Below are 14,951 nucleotides of genomic sequence, written 5' to 3'. Positions count from 1 at the left end.
CCTGCACAGCCTGTTAACCTACATACAGACGGCGAGGTTGTCCGTCGATATCTGTGGGTGCTCCCTTTTTATATCATTTTGTGGGCTCCTTTGCACGCTACATCTACCTACGTATGCTACCCAAAAGCTTCGTCTGCAGATTTTACCAGACATTTCGTCATTTACCCACTTAATGCTGACAATGGACTGGGTGAAAAGGTCAGTCTCTCAGGCCAATCGCTTATCGTAAGTTCCATAGAGCAAGCAGAAAATAATGGGTATTGTACAGGAATTCAATATATTCATGTATAAAATCTCATCAGTTCTCCTAACTTGACGCTCTGCGGTTGCCACTTCCTTAAAAGCGGGAAACCTGCCCAGGAAGCAAGTACCAGTCCAGGATGCAGCCTACTGTATGTCGACAGCTTCAGGGGGATGTTGAACTTTGATACCGAGCACGGAGCACTCGGGTAGGGTGGGGGCTACTAGTTTGGAGCAGAAGGCCTCGCAGACCTGCCTTCAGACTGCTATACACTAAAATTGCAGAGCTATGGTCAATTTAACAAAGAGGCCTACATATTGAACAGAAGGGCCTACACAGGGGTTTTATGCTGGCTGAGTGGTAAGGATGTCTCAGGATAATTATATAGCAACACAGGACCCGCTGGTCAATTTAATACGGCCTACAAATGCGGCTGGCAGGGCAAGGACAAGGGTCTCATACTTCAGGTGTGGACAGAACGGGCCAGGGGCCCCCTGTGATACAAAATCTACCCTCCTTCAAGGCTGTGGCAATGTAATAGACCATTGTGGGCAGAAGGAAGAGGCAATGGTAGTACAACCATACATGCCAACAGACCCGATTCAGCCAGGAAACGTCCAATGTTTTTAAGCTCAAATGGGCTTTATTTGATCTGTCTCCTGTCTACAATATCCTCTTTTTCAATGTAACTCAAAGGGGAAAATCAATACCCCAGTTTTTTTTCAAAATCTCCCTCTTACCAAGTTCAAAATGTTCGCAAGTATGGTACATTGGATCATGGAAGGAAATGGGATAGGGACATGGACTTGGATAACAGAGGACAGGAGAGACATGGAGAGGTGCACCAAACTGACCCTGCAGGGCAGGCATCAGGGTTTGCAGCAGCACAATACACCACACAGGGCATGCAGGATGGGAGTGCAGCACAACAATCCATAGAAAGCAAGAGGGAGGGGACAGGACCATGCACATGGACAACAGAGAACAGAGGGGCAAGAGGCAATGGTAGCTACCTGACCATAATGGACAGACAGGAGAGAAGGCTGCAGCATAACAGACCATAAAGGGCAGGAGGGACGGATCAGGGGCATTACAATGGAACAGACAAGCCAGGAGGGAGGGAGTAGGGGTCTGCACATGTAAACAGAGGGCTGGGGGCAAGGGGGCAGGGCAGGAGCAGCAAGATGGCCATGGAGGTCAGGCAGGATGGGCACTAGAAGCAAGACACAACATGAAGAGCAACAGTGAGACTGTGATGGCATACACACAGACCATGGTGGGAAGGTGGGAGGGGGTCAGGGGCAGCTAACTGACCACACAGGGAAGGTGGGAGGGGCCATGGCAGCACAGAAGACCATGCATGGCAAGTGGGAGGGTTAGTGGCAGCACAATGGCTATGATGGGCAAGAAGGAGGGTGCAGGGGCATGCACAAAGGACGATGGAGGATAGAAGGGAGGGTCAGGACCTGTGCACAGACAAGAAAGTTCAGGGGAAGGGGCCTCACAACAGACCACACGGGGCAGGCAGGAGGAGCAGTTGCAGCACAACAGACCAGGGAGGGCAGAAGGGTGTGGCAGTACAATGGACCATGTAGGACAGGAGGAAGAGGATAGAGGCATGGCATGTGGACAGGCAGGGTGGAGGTGGCAGGGATAGGTTACAGTCATCTGACAATGCTAGGCAGGTGGGAGGGGAGTGGCAGCTCAACAGAACACTCAGAGTAGATAGGAGTGGCAGGTCCATGGGACATGGTGGGCAAAAAGGATGGAGCAGGGGCATGCACAAAGACATCGGAGGGCAGGGGGAAGGAGAATAGGGGCAGCAAGCTAAGCACAGAGTTTAAGCAGGAGGTCAATGATGGGGCATAGAATTGGGCAATGGAGGGCAGGAGGAGTGGACTGGTACATCATACTAAATTGAGGGCAGTGGCAGCACATCAGACCATGCATGGCAGGAGGGAGGAGGCTAGTCCATGGATTCACACAACAGAGGATAGGGAGGAGGGGGATGGGGCAGCAAGCTAACTGTTCAGAGAAGGCGGGTATTAGAAACTTTATTGTTTTTAAAACATTTTGTCTGTGCAAACTACTTAAAATATGAACAAGTATGCAGCATAATCTCACTTTTATTCAGGAAGAAGAAGACGTTAGTGACTGTGACTCCGGGCTCACTTGGCAAAAACACCCCCTGACCCTCCACCCCCTATCGTAAAATGTAATGCCCGTGAAAAGGGTAGGTGAACACAGTGTTATATAGAACATAGTCCTGAGAGCACGATTGAAAATGAAAACTAGATATAGTGTATGGTATAAACTATGCACCAAAAAGTGTGATATAAGATGAACCAGGCGTGAAATATAATATGCAATACATTGTGCGCAATGACAGATTCATTGGAGAGCGCGAGATAGCACAGGCACTAGCGTGTGCTATGCGATATGCGCCTTGGAGTGTAATATGCACAGGGCAGTGTTGTGTAACCTAACTAGCCTCTAAAGTTGTAATATAAAATATGTGCTGGGGAGTGTAACGTTGCATATGCACTGTGACAAAGATATGGATCCCAAATTGTAATATGTATGGCATAGCACTGTGCGTTATAACATAGGCATCGAGGAAGGCACGTTAGATGGGGCAATATAACCCGTGCGAAGACAAGTGTGGCATGACATTTTCACGGGGTGGTGTTACAGTGCACATGGGCTAGAGAGTGTCATAGCATATGCACTAGCTAGTGGAATACAATACAGAGGTGTGTGGCACTCGGCAGGCAATGGTGGGTGTAACACAGCATTGGGCTCTGTCAGGAGCGCGCTGTGACTCGCAAGTGATGTTCGTCCCCTTTCCAGAGAGTAAAATAAAAAGTATTACACATCCGGCAGTGGATGTGTGTTTTATTAACTGTGAGGGGGGTTTCTTGCATAGTTTTGGTCGAATTTTTGTCGAATCCCCTTTGAATGGCTTGGTGTGCATGTGTATTAAATGTGCCCGTCAATAGCTACCCATGTTTGTATAAATAAACGACAAGGGTGTCTACCGGGATTAGGCACGGTAGAGCATCAGACATGTCAGAGCTTCACTAGTGGTGTAAATACATTCCACGTGGATTAATTGCATGCATAGTCGCCTTTTAATGAATATCACGCAAATCGTCATGGTGATAGGTACGTACAGTTTGACCAGCATGTCCTAGGTGTGTCTATAAATATATATTTTTTAAAAATAATAAAAAACAGTGGCCGGCCCTGGGGATTGGGGTCAAAAAAATATAATTAGGAGACAGGCCCTGGGGGATGGGGTCATCAGGGCCAATAAATTAGAATAAGAAGGGGAACCACACAGCCCCCCTTCTTAAAAAAATAAAATAAATAAAAGACTGGCATCGTGCCGGAGGCCATGCCCCCTCCATGCAGCACTCTGCAAACGCGCCCCCAACAGGCATCTCCAGTATGTGCCAGGGAGCTGCGCTGCAGACAGGTGTTCTGAGGCCAAGCCCCTTTTTACACCTCTCTGCAACGCAGCTCTGTGGCACTTACTGGAGGTACCTAGTGGTCTAGTGTGACCCTAGGGACCCTTAGGATTCAAGGGGACTTAATCTCTCAACTTAGAACAGCCACAGGGCGCGTTTACACAGTGGTGAAGGGAGGGGACGGGGCCTGAGGTGACGTGTGCAAACACGCACCATGGCACGTTTTAAATTGGGGATATAATTTCCCTTCAATACTGAGGGCCCCTGGGGGCTAACTAGCCCACCAAGTGCTTCCAGTAAGCGCCACTGAGCTGCATTGCAGAGAGGTGGTCCAGGCCGTGCCACTTTTTACACCTCTCTGCAACGCAGCTCTGTGGCACTTACTGGAGGTACCTAGTGGGCTAGTTGGACCCTAGGGACCCTCAGGACTCAAATGAACTTAATCTCCCAACTAAAAACGGACACAGGGCGTGTTTACACAATGGTGAAAGGAGGGGACGGGGCCTGAGTTAACGTGTGCAAAAACGCCCTGTGGCCTGTTTTAAGAGGTAGTTTTAATCCCCATGCCCTATTATATACTAGGGGCTTATAGAGGAGGTAAGGCTAATCACAGGGGGACCCCAACGCATAATGTTCCCTAGTGTATGTAGGTGTTTTCACTGTATTCTAAGTGTCTTTTAACATAGCACTGGCTCTAGGACTGGTTAGTCAGACTCAGTTCCCACCAGTATCCGTCTGAAAAAGTTGAGGGTACAGGATGATTTTGCAACAAGGCTTCTTTCTGCTCTTCTTTTTGTTCTTTCTGCACGTTATCCTTCTTCCTGCACTTATCTTCGTATTTGAGGACTTCTGTTGCTTCTTTCTGCACTTCTTTTGTTTCTTTCTGTGCATTTTTTCTTCTTTCTTCACATGTCCTATCTCTGTAGGCATAGTTAGAAATTAGCATTTAAAAAACCTTTGAAATTAACAGAAAAAACCATAGGTTTCAGGCACGTTATAGTTAGGAATTAGCATTTAAAAAACCTCAGAAATTCACTGAAAAAACCATAGGTTTCAGGGGTGTTATAGTTAGCTGGACTTTTCACTTGTACAAAACCATTGAAATTCCCCCGTTATAGTTAGTTCAGCTAACTATAACTCGCGCGCCCGCAATGCACTGCTGATGACGTCACATATTACATCACTGATGACATCTCAAATTACATCACTGATGACATCACTGATGACATCATCCTTGTGATAGAGTGGCAGACCTCCTCTCACCCTAATATAACCTTTGATACACACATTCAAAAATAGAGACTAAAATTTTCAAAACAATGGACATACCAATACCAGTTACAACAACCTCTTCAGTCATTCTAAGATCCACATACACATCCACTCATTCACCAACAGTCCAATACAGTCACTCATACATGTACTCACTCATCATATGTACTCATACACCTATACATCCTGTTACACAATGCCACTCATCCATAGTTACTCACACACATAGTCACTCATGCTAATAAAGAATCAAACATACATTTACTTGCATATACAGTTATACACACACCACCACACTTACTTCTACGGAAACTTACACATACTTAGTCTTTTAAACAATCACTTATAGAAACACATACTTATTCATACAGGAACTCTTTCAATCTCTAACTCTCACATATACTCACATATATACACCAATAGTCACATATACTAGTTTAAAACATATGTAGTTACTCATAAAGACACTATTGAGACAGTCATTCACTCACTAACACACCCATACACACACTCATCCACCCATAAAGTCCTGCACACATACTGTGTTCAACACATACAAACAGTGAGTCACTCATTCATGCACCTATGCACTACGTAATACCCCCACCGAACCATGCAGACACTCAGACTGATACTCAAAAAACCAACTAATAACCTATATAGACACCCATGTAGCTACTCACCAACCCATGCAGCCACTTATACACAAAGTGAGAGACTGATACAGATATTTACATATTTAAACATTACTCACTAAGCCATGTATTCACTATGATACACTTAATCAGTCAGTTACACAATCAATTTTTCAAAAACAAATCATCCATTTAGACACTTATATACCCATTTATTCTTCCATCGACCTTGAGATATACATATATAAAACATATTTAATTTTCAGAATAACACACATTCACTGGATGATGTCATCAGTGATGTCATCAGTGATGTCATTTGAGATGTCATCAGTGATGTCATGAGTGATGTCACTGACCATGTCATGAGTGATGTAATATGTGACGTCATCAGCAGTGCATTGCGGGCGCGCGAGTTATAGTTAGCTGAACTAACTATAACGGGGGAATTTCAATGGTTTTGTACAAGTGAAAAGTCCAGCTAACTATAACACCCCTGAAACCTATGGTTTTTTCAGTGAATATATATATATATATATATACATATATATATATATATATGCACAGAAAAAACTATAGGTTTCAGGCACGTTATAGTTAGGAATTAGCATTTAAAAAACCTCAGAAATTCACTGAAAAAACCATAGGTTTCAGGGGTGTTATAGTTAGCAGGACTTTTCACTTGTAAAAAACCATTGAAATTCCCCCGTTATAGTTAGTTCAGCTAACTATAACTCGCGCGCCCGCAATGCACTGCTGATGACGTCACATATTACATCACTCATGACGTGGTCAGTGACATCACTCATGACATCACTGATGACATCTCAAATGACATCACTGATGACATCATCCAGTGAATGTGTGTTTTTCTGAAAATCAAATATGTTTTATATGTGTATATCTCAAGGTCGATGGAAGAATAAATGGGTATATAAGTGTCTAAATGGATGATTTGTTTTTGAAAAATTGATTGTGTAACTGACTGATTAAGTGTATCATAGTGAATACATGGCTTAGTGAGTAATGTTTAAATATGTAAATATCTGTATCAGTCTCTCACTTTGTGTATAAGTGGCTGCATGGGTTGGTGAGTAGCTACATGGGTGTCTATATAGGTTATTAGTTGTTTTTTTGATTATCAGTCTGAGTGTCTGCATGGTTCGGTGGGGGGTATTATGTAGTGCATAGGTGCATGAATGAGTGACTCACTGTTTGTATCTGTTGAAGACAGCATGTGTGCAGGACTGTATGGGTGGATGAGTGTGTGTATGGGTGTGTTAGTGAGTAAATGACTGTCTCAATAGTGTCTTTATGAGTAACTACATATGTTTTAAACTAGTATATGTGACTATTGGTGTATATAAGTGAGTATATGTGAGAGTGAGAGATTGAAAGAGTTCCTGTATGAATAAGTATGCGTTTCTATAAGTGATTGTTTAAAAGACTAAGTATGTGTAAGTTTCCGTAGAAGTAAGTGTGGTGGTGTGTGTATAACTGTATATGCAAGTAAATGTATGTTTGATTCTTTATTAGCATGAGTGACTATGTGTGTGAGTAACTCTATGGATGAGTGGCATTCTGTAACAGGATGTATAGGTGTATGAGTACATATGATGAATGAGTACATGTATGAGTGACTGTATAGGACTGTTGGTGAATGAGTGGATGTGTATGTGGATCTTAGAATTACTGAAGAGGTTGTTGTAACTGGTATTGGTATGTCCATTGTTTTGAAAATTTTAGTCTCAATTTTTGAATGTGAGTATCAAAGGTTATATTAGGGTGAGAGGAGGTCTGTCATTCTATCACAAGGATGATGTCATCAGTGATGTCATTTGAGATGTCATCAGTGATGTCACGAGTGATGTCACTGACCATGTCATGAGTGATGTAATATGTGATGTCATCAGCAGTGCATTGCGGGCGCGCGAGTTATAGTTAGCTGAACTAACTATAACGGGGGAATTTCAATGGTTTTGTACAAGTGAAAAGTCCAGCTAACTATAACACCCCTGAAACCTATGGTTTTTTCAGTGAATTTCTGAGGTTTTTTAAATGCTAATTCCTAACTATAACGTGCCTGAAACCTATGGTTTTTTCTGTGAATTTCAAAGGTTTTTTAAATGCTAATTTCTAACTATGCCTACAGAGATAGGACATGTGAAGAAAGAAGAAAAAATGGACAGAAAGAAAAAAAGAAGTGCAGAAAGAAGCAACAGAAGTCCTCAAAGACGAAGAAAAGTGCAGGAAGAAGGATAACGTGCAGAAAGAACAAAAAGAAGAGCAGAAAGAAGCCTTGTTGCAAAATCATCCTGTACCCTCAACGGATACTGGTGGTAACTGAGTCTGACTAACCAGTCCTAGAGCCAGTGCTATGTTAAAAGACACTTAGAATACAGTGAAAACACCTACATACACTAGGGAACATTATGCGTTGGGGTCCCCCTGTGATTAGCATGACCTCCTCTGTAAGCCCCAAGTATATAATAGGGCAGGGGGATTAAAACTACCTCTTAAAACAGGCCACAGGGCGTTTTTGTACACGTTAACTCAGGCCCCGTCCCTTCCCTTCACCACTGTGTAAACACGCCCTGTGTCCGTTTTTAGTTGGGAGATTAAGTTCATTTGAATCCTGAGGGTCCCTAGGGTCCAACTAGCCCACTAGGTACCTCCAGTAAGCGCCACAGAGCTGCGTTGCAGAGAGGTGTAAAAAGGGGCTTGGCCTCAGAACACCTGTCTGCAGCGCAGCTCCCTGGCGCATACTGGAGATGCCCGTTGGGCTAGTTGGCCCTCAGGGACCCTCAGTATTGAAGAGGAATTAATTCCCCAACGTACAAATCGCCAGGGGGCGCGTTTGCAGAGTGCTGCAAGGAGGGGGTGTGGCCTCCGGCACGATGCCAGTCTTTTATTTATTTTAATTTTTTAAGAAGGGGGGCTGTGTGGTTCCCCTTCTTATTCTAATTTATTGGCCCTGATGACCCCATTCCCCAGGGCCTGTCTCCTAATTATATTTTTTTGACCCCAATCCCCAGGGCCGGCCACTGTTTTTTATTATTTTTAAAAAATATATATTTATAGACACACCTAGGACATGCTGGACAAACTGTACGTACCTATCACCATGACGATTTGCGTGATATTCATTAAAAGGCGACTATGCATACAATGAATCCACGTGGAATGTATTTACACCACTAGTGAAGCTCTGACATGTCTGATGCCCTACCGTGCCTAATCCCGGTAGACACCCTTGTCGTTTATTTATACAAACATGGGTAGCTATTGACGGGCACATTTAATACACATGCACACCAAGCCATTCAAAGGGGATTCGACAAAAATTCGACAAAAACTATGCAAGAAACCCCCCTCACGGTTAATAAAACACACATCCACTGCCAGATGTGTAATACTTTTTATTTTACTCTCTGGAAAGGGGACGAACATCACTTGAGAGTCACAGCGCGCTCCTGGCAGAGCCCAATGCTGTGTTACACCCACCATTGCCTGCTGAGTGCCACACACCTCTGTGTTGTATTCCACTAGCTAGTGCATATGCTATGACACTCTCTAGCCCATGTGCACTGTAACACCACCCCGTGAATATGTCATGCCACACTTGCCTTCGCACGGGTTATATTGCCCCATCTAACGTGCCTTCCTCGATGCCTATGTTATAACGCACAGTGCTATGCCATACATATTACAATCTGGGATCCATATCTTTGTCACAGTGCATATGCAACATTACACTCCCCAGCACATATTTTATATTACAACTTTAGAGACTAGTTAGGTTACACAACACTGCCCTGTGCATATTACACTCCAAGGCGCATATCGCATAGCACGCGCTAGAGCCTGTGCTATCTCGCACTCTCCAATGAATCTGTCATTGCGCACAATGTATTGGATATTATATTTCACGCCCGGTTCATCTTATATCACACTTTTTGGTGCATAGTTTATACCATACACTATATCTAGTTTTCATTTTCAATCGTGCTCTCAGGACTATGTTCTATATAACACTGTGTTCATCTACCCTTTTCACGGGCATTACATTTTGCGATAGGGGGTGGAGGGTCAGGGGGTGTTTCTGCCAAGTGAGCCCGGAGTCACAGTCACAAACGTCCTCTTCTTCCTGAATAAAAGTGAGATTATGCTGCATACTTGTTCATATTTTAAGTAGTTTGCACAGACACACGTTTTAAAAACAATAAAGTTCCTAATACCCGCCTTCTCTGGACAGTTAGCTTGCTGCCCCATCCCCCTCCTCCCTACCCTCTGTTGTGTGAATCCATGGACTAGCCTCCTCCCTCCTGCCATGCATGGTATGATGTGCTGCCACTGCCCTCAATTTAGTATGATGTACCAGTCCACTCCTCCTGCCCTCCATTGCCCAATTCTATGCCCCATCATTGACCTCCTGCTTAAACTCTGTGCTTAGCTTGCTGCCCCTATACTCCTTCCCCCTGCCCTCCGATGTCTTTGTGCATTCCCCTGTTCCATCCTTTTTGCCCACCATGTTCCATGGACCTGCCACTCCTATCTACTCTGAGTGTTCTGTTGAGCTGCCACTCCCCTCCCACCTGCTAGCATTGTCAGATGACTGTAACCTGTCCCTGCCACCTCCACCCTGCCTGTCCACATGCCATGCCCCTATCCTCTTCCTCCTGTCCTACATGGTCCATTGTACTGCCACACCCTTCTGCCCTCCCTGGTCTGTTGTGCTGCAACTGCTCCTCCTGCCTGCCCCGTGCGGTCTGTTGTGAGGCCCCTTCCCCTGAACTTTCTTGTCTGTGCACAGGTCCTGACCCTCCCTTCTATCCTCCATCGTCCTTTGTGCATGTCCCTGCACCCTCCTTCTTGCCCATCATAGCCATTGTGCTGCCACTAACCCTCCCACTTGCCATGCATGGTCTTCTGTGCTGCCATGGCCCCTCCCACCTTCCCTGTGTGGTCAGTTAGCTGCCCCAGACCCCCTCCCACCTTCCCTCCATGGTCTGTGTGTATGCCATCACAGTCTCACTGTTGCTCTTCATGGTGTGTCTTGCTTCTAGTGCCCATCCTGCCTGACCTCCATGGCTATCTTGCTGCTCCTGCCCTGCCCCCTTGCCCCCAGCCCTCTGTTTACATGTGCAGACCCCTACTCCCTTCCTCCTGGCTTGTCTGTTTCATTGTAATGCCCCTGATCCGCCCCTCCTGCCCTTTATGGTCTGTTATGCTGCAGCTTTCTCTCCGGGCTGTCCATTATGGTCAGCTAGCTACCATTGCCTCTTGCCCCTCTGTTCTCTGTTGTCCATGTGCATGGTCCTGTTCCCTCCCTCTTGCTTTCTATGGATTGTTGTGCTGCACTCCTGTCCCGCATGCCCTGTGTGGTGTATTGTGCTGCTGCAAACCCTGATGCCTGCCCTGCAGGGTCAGTTTGGTGCACCTCTCCATGTCCCTCCTGTCCTCTGTTATCCAAGTCCATGTCCCTACCCCATTTCCTTCCATGATCCAATGAACCATACTTGCGAACATTTTGAACTTGGTAAGAGGGAGATTTTGAAAAAAAACTGGGGTATTGATTTTCCCCTTTGAGTTACATTGAAAAAGAGGAGATTGTAGACAGGAGACAGATCAAATAAAGCCCATTTGAGCTTAAAAACATTGGACGTTTCCTGGCTGAATCGGGTCTGTTGGCATGTATGGTTGTACTGCCATTGCCTCTTCCTTCTGCCCACAATGCTCTATTACATTGCCACAGCCTCTCTTGCAAGTCCTGTATTGTTGGTGTGTTGCCCCTGCCCCCCTTTCCACTGCCCTCCATAGTCTGTTGTGCTGCCACGGCCCTTCCTGCCTGCTCAGTGTGGTTAAATTGTTGCCTTTGCACCCTCCTACCTGCCTTCAATTTTCAGAGTCCGTGCCCCTGGCCTCTGCCTCTCAACAGTAACCTAATGAACAACTAGATTGCTAACATTCTATATTTATTACAAAAGTGTGGAACACCTGACGTCATCTTGATGTAATCAAAACTGTAATACCTAGAGCATTTCCTTTAGAAATTACATATATGAGAGGGTCTTATTGGCATCAAAATTACGGTTAGTGCTCTAAAAGACTAAAATAAGGACATATTTTCTGAGTTTTCAAATAGCGACAAAGCACTTTTAAATTATTTGTTATCTTTATGTTTTTTTATCCAGTTGACCACTTGATTAAATGTTGCACTTAGGGGAGAGGATGTGGTGTTACTTCCAGATCTGCAGACTTTGCAACTGGGGAACCAGGTTGGAGTTTCTGCTTCAGCTCGACATTCTGTGATTCTGGTCAAATCACTTAGTCTCCCCATGTCTACAACCAAAATGAATTTGTTCTTGTGTGATGTAACCAATGCTCATGTAAAGCACTCCAATACCTGACAAGTCTGCACTATATAACACTGCAAAAACACAAAATAATAAGTGTTTTGCACACTTCTGTCATTGGGCTATATTTGGGCTACATCTGGGTGATTTTGGGCTACATTTGGGCTCTTTTGTCTCCGGTGGCCATCTTGGGAGATTTATTTGTTATGAAGTTTCCTAATTTCCTCATGTACTGCAGTCTCCTCAGTAGGAACTGCTTTCAGTTTTTTACTTTGATTCCATCATGAAGGTATTCAGATATGTCACACATTCGCCATAAATTCTGAATGTTAGCCCTCTAGTTGCTCATTAGATCACTGTAGTAAAACTACTGTTCACCATGGAAGTCTGCTCCTGGTATTAAAAGTGCATGTTTCAGTCTGCATGTCAGAATTTTTTAATGAAATAGAAGAGGATTTGAGAAGTCACTCAAAATGTGCCCTCATTTTCTTTCTTCAGCATTAATCATAATTTCTATGGCAAAATGAACCCCCTCATTGTGTTCCTTTTTAAATTAAATGTTTTAAGTGTTACCAGTTTATGCCAATCAAGATGGCTTCAGGTGTGCCATACTTTTGTCATAATGAAGACAGTAAGCGCTCTAGTTGTTTTTAGGAACATTCTGGGACATTCTGTCATTGGGCTATACTTGGGCTACATCTGGGTGATATTTGGGCTACATATGGGCTCTTTTGTCTCTGGTGGCCATCTTGGGAGACTTATTTGTTATGAAGTTTCCTAATTTCCTCATTTACTGCAGTCTCCTCAGTAGGAAATACTTTCAGTTTTTTACTTTGATTCCATCAAGAAGGCATTCAGATGTGTCACACATATGCCATAAATTCAGAATGTTAGCACTCTTTTTGCTCATTAGATCACTGTAGTAAAGCTACTGCTCACCAGGGAAAACTGAAGCTGGTATTGAAAGTGCATGTTTCAGTCTGCATGTCAGAATTTTTTAATGAAATAGAAGAGGATTTGAGAAGTCACTCAAAATGTGCCCTAATTTTTCTTTCTGCAGCACTAATCATACTTTTTATGGAAAAATGAACCCCCTCATTTTGTTCCTTTTTAAATTAAATGTTTTAAGAGTTACCACTTTAATCCAAGCAAGATGGCTTCTGGTGTGCCATACGTTTATCATAAGTAGGACTGTTAGCGCTCTAGTTGTTCTTTGGAACACTCTGGGAAGCTGCAGTAGAACACAAAGGAATCAACTGACAGTCTTTGCCCTTGTTGGATGTACATGTTTTACTGAGAATGTCAGACTTCATTCTCACATGACTGAGAAAGATAATGTGAATTTGCAGAAAATAAGCTCTCAGTTTAGCTTATAGATCACCTTCCAAACCTATGTGGGAAAAGCATGAGAAAATATTTTTCTCTCAATCATGATATCCCAGCAGAAGGCTTTTTCACATGGTGAAATCACCTTAGAACATACCACAATTCCTAAAATGAGTATGGTACCATCAACAAATGATTTATAATGTAACTAAAGTCTTAAAACCTTCTATTAACTGCAATGCTTTTTAATGAGGTGCTATCATGTATATTGGTCCCAAGATGGCTGCCAACACTTCTTGGATGAAGTGCTGACAGCCAATCAGATCTCAGGATGAGATGTGTGGTTAGGCTCCGCCCACATATATATATGATTTTACTTTTGATTTTCTCAGGAACTACTGAACAGATTGACACCAGACCTGCAAAAGGCACTTCCCTGACCTGAGGACTACCTCTCTGCCAAATTTCAAGTAATTCTGTTCAGCCGTTCGGGCTGTACCTTGGACTAAATGTCCCTATGGAAAATTGCATGGGGAAAACGCGTTTTGGGACCCCCCTTGTTTCTCAGCCCCCGCTTGACGAATCCCCCCGAGACTTTCAGGGTAGGAGCGGAGCGGAGCGCCCCACCTATTTTGAAAATTTCGCGAGGATTCGTCAACCGGCGCCAAAGTTATTCCAAATAGAATGTTGCGGATTTCCTATGGACACACGGTCCTAACTATAACTATCTACTGGCGACCGCCAGTAGATAATATACATATATATATATATCCTCCGACGGTTCCCTGGTAGGAAACCAATTAGCACGCACTCATGGTTTATTTGGTTTCAATCCCAGTTCTTTATTCGTCTTAATAGATTTCCAGTCTTAAGACAAACCAACGCGTTTCACCATCCACTGATAGCTTGATCACGGTTGTCGTTACACTTTTGAAATTAACCAATAAAAACAATCGGTATCAATCATGTGACTGTTGATGTCATCAATTACAAAGCATAGCATTCTGGACCTCGTAGTTTTGAACCTTACATCAATACATCATAAACGGTATCATTTCATGCAAGAATTTAATTCTTCAGTTTTATAATCACTTGATTAACTCTTGCATTATAACCCATATTGAATTTATAAAGTGGAAATTAATTTATTTGTTATAGTGACATGTTTTGTTTACAAATTTGGTCTGCCAATTAGCACTTAGTTGTGTGTTTGTTTGCATAATGCTGTTTGTATATATTTTTTTTCCATTATTATTGGGTTTATTTTATTTTATTTTATTTAAGTTGGTCCTGTCCTCCTCTGATTGTTTGCGCAAACAAATTACGATAACTCTATTTGTCTATTGCTACGTCTTAATTATGCAGACGTCGGTAATGGTTGTCATCCCAGATAGAACCCTCTAGTGGGTCGATATCTAGACTAGTCAATTGCCCTCCAGTGGGCTGTAATTCCACTTATTAAGTTCGATTATTCTCCAACAATGGGTTATAACTGTTTTGTTGAAAATTGATTATTTTAAGGTCTTTTTATGCTAATTGGCAGACCAAATTTGTAAACAAAACATGTCACTATAACAAATAAATTAATTTCCACTTTATAAATTCAATATGGGTTATAATGCAAGAGTTAATCAAGTGATTATAAAACTGA

The sequence above is a fragment of the Triturus cristatus genome, chromosome 2_1 (assembly GCF_964204655.1).
Source record: "Triturus cristatus chromosome 2_1, aTriCri1.1, whole genome shotgun sequence".
Classification (NCBI taxonomy): domain Eukaryota; kingdom Metazoa; phylum Chordata; class Amphibia; order Caudata; family Salamandridae; genus Triturus; species Triturus cristatus.
This window is presented reverse-complemented; position numbering follows the sequence as displayed.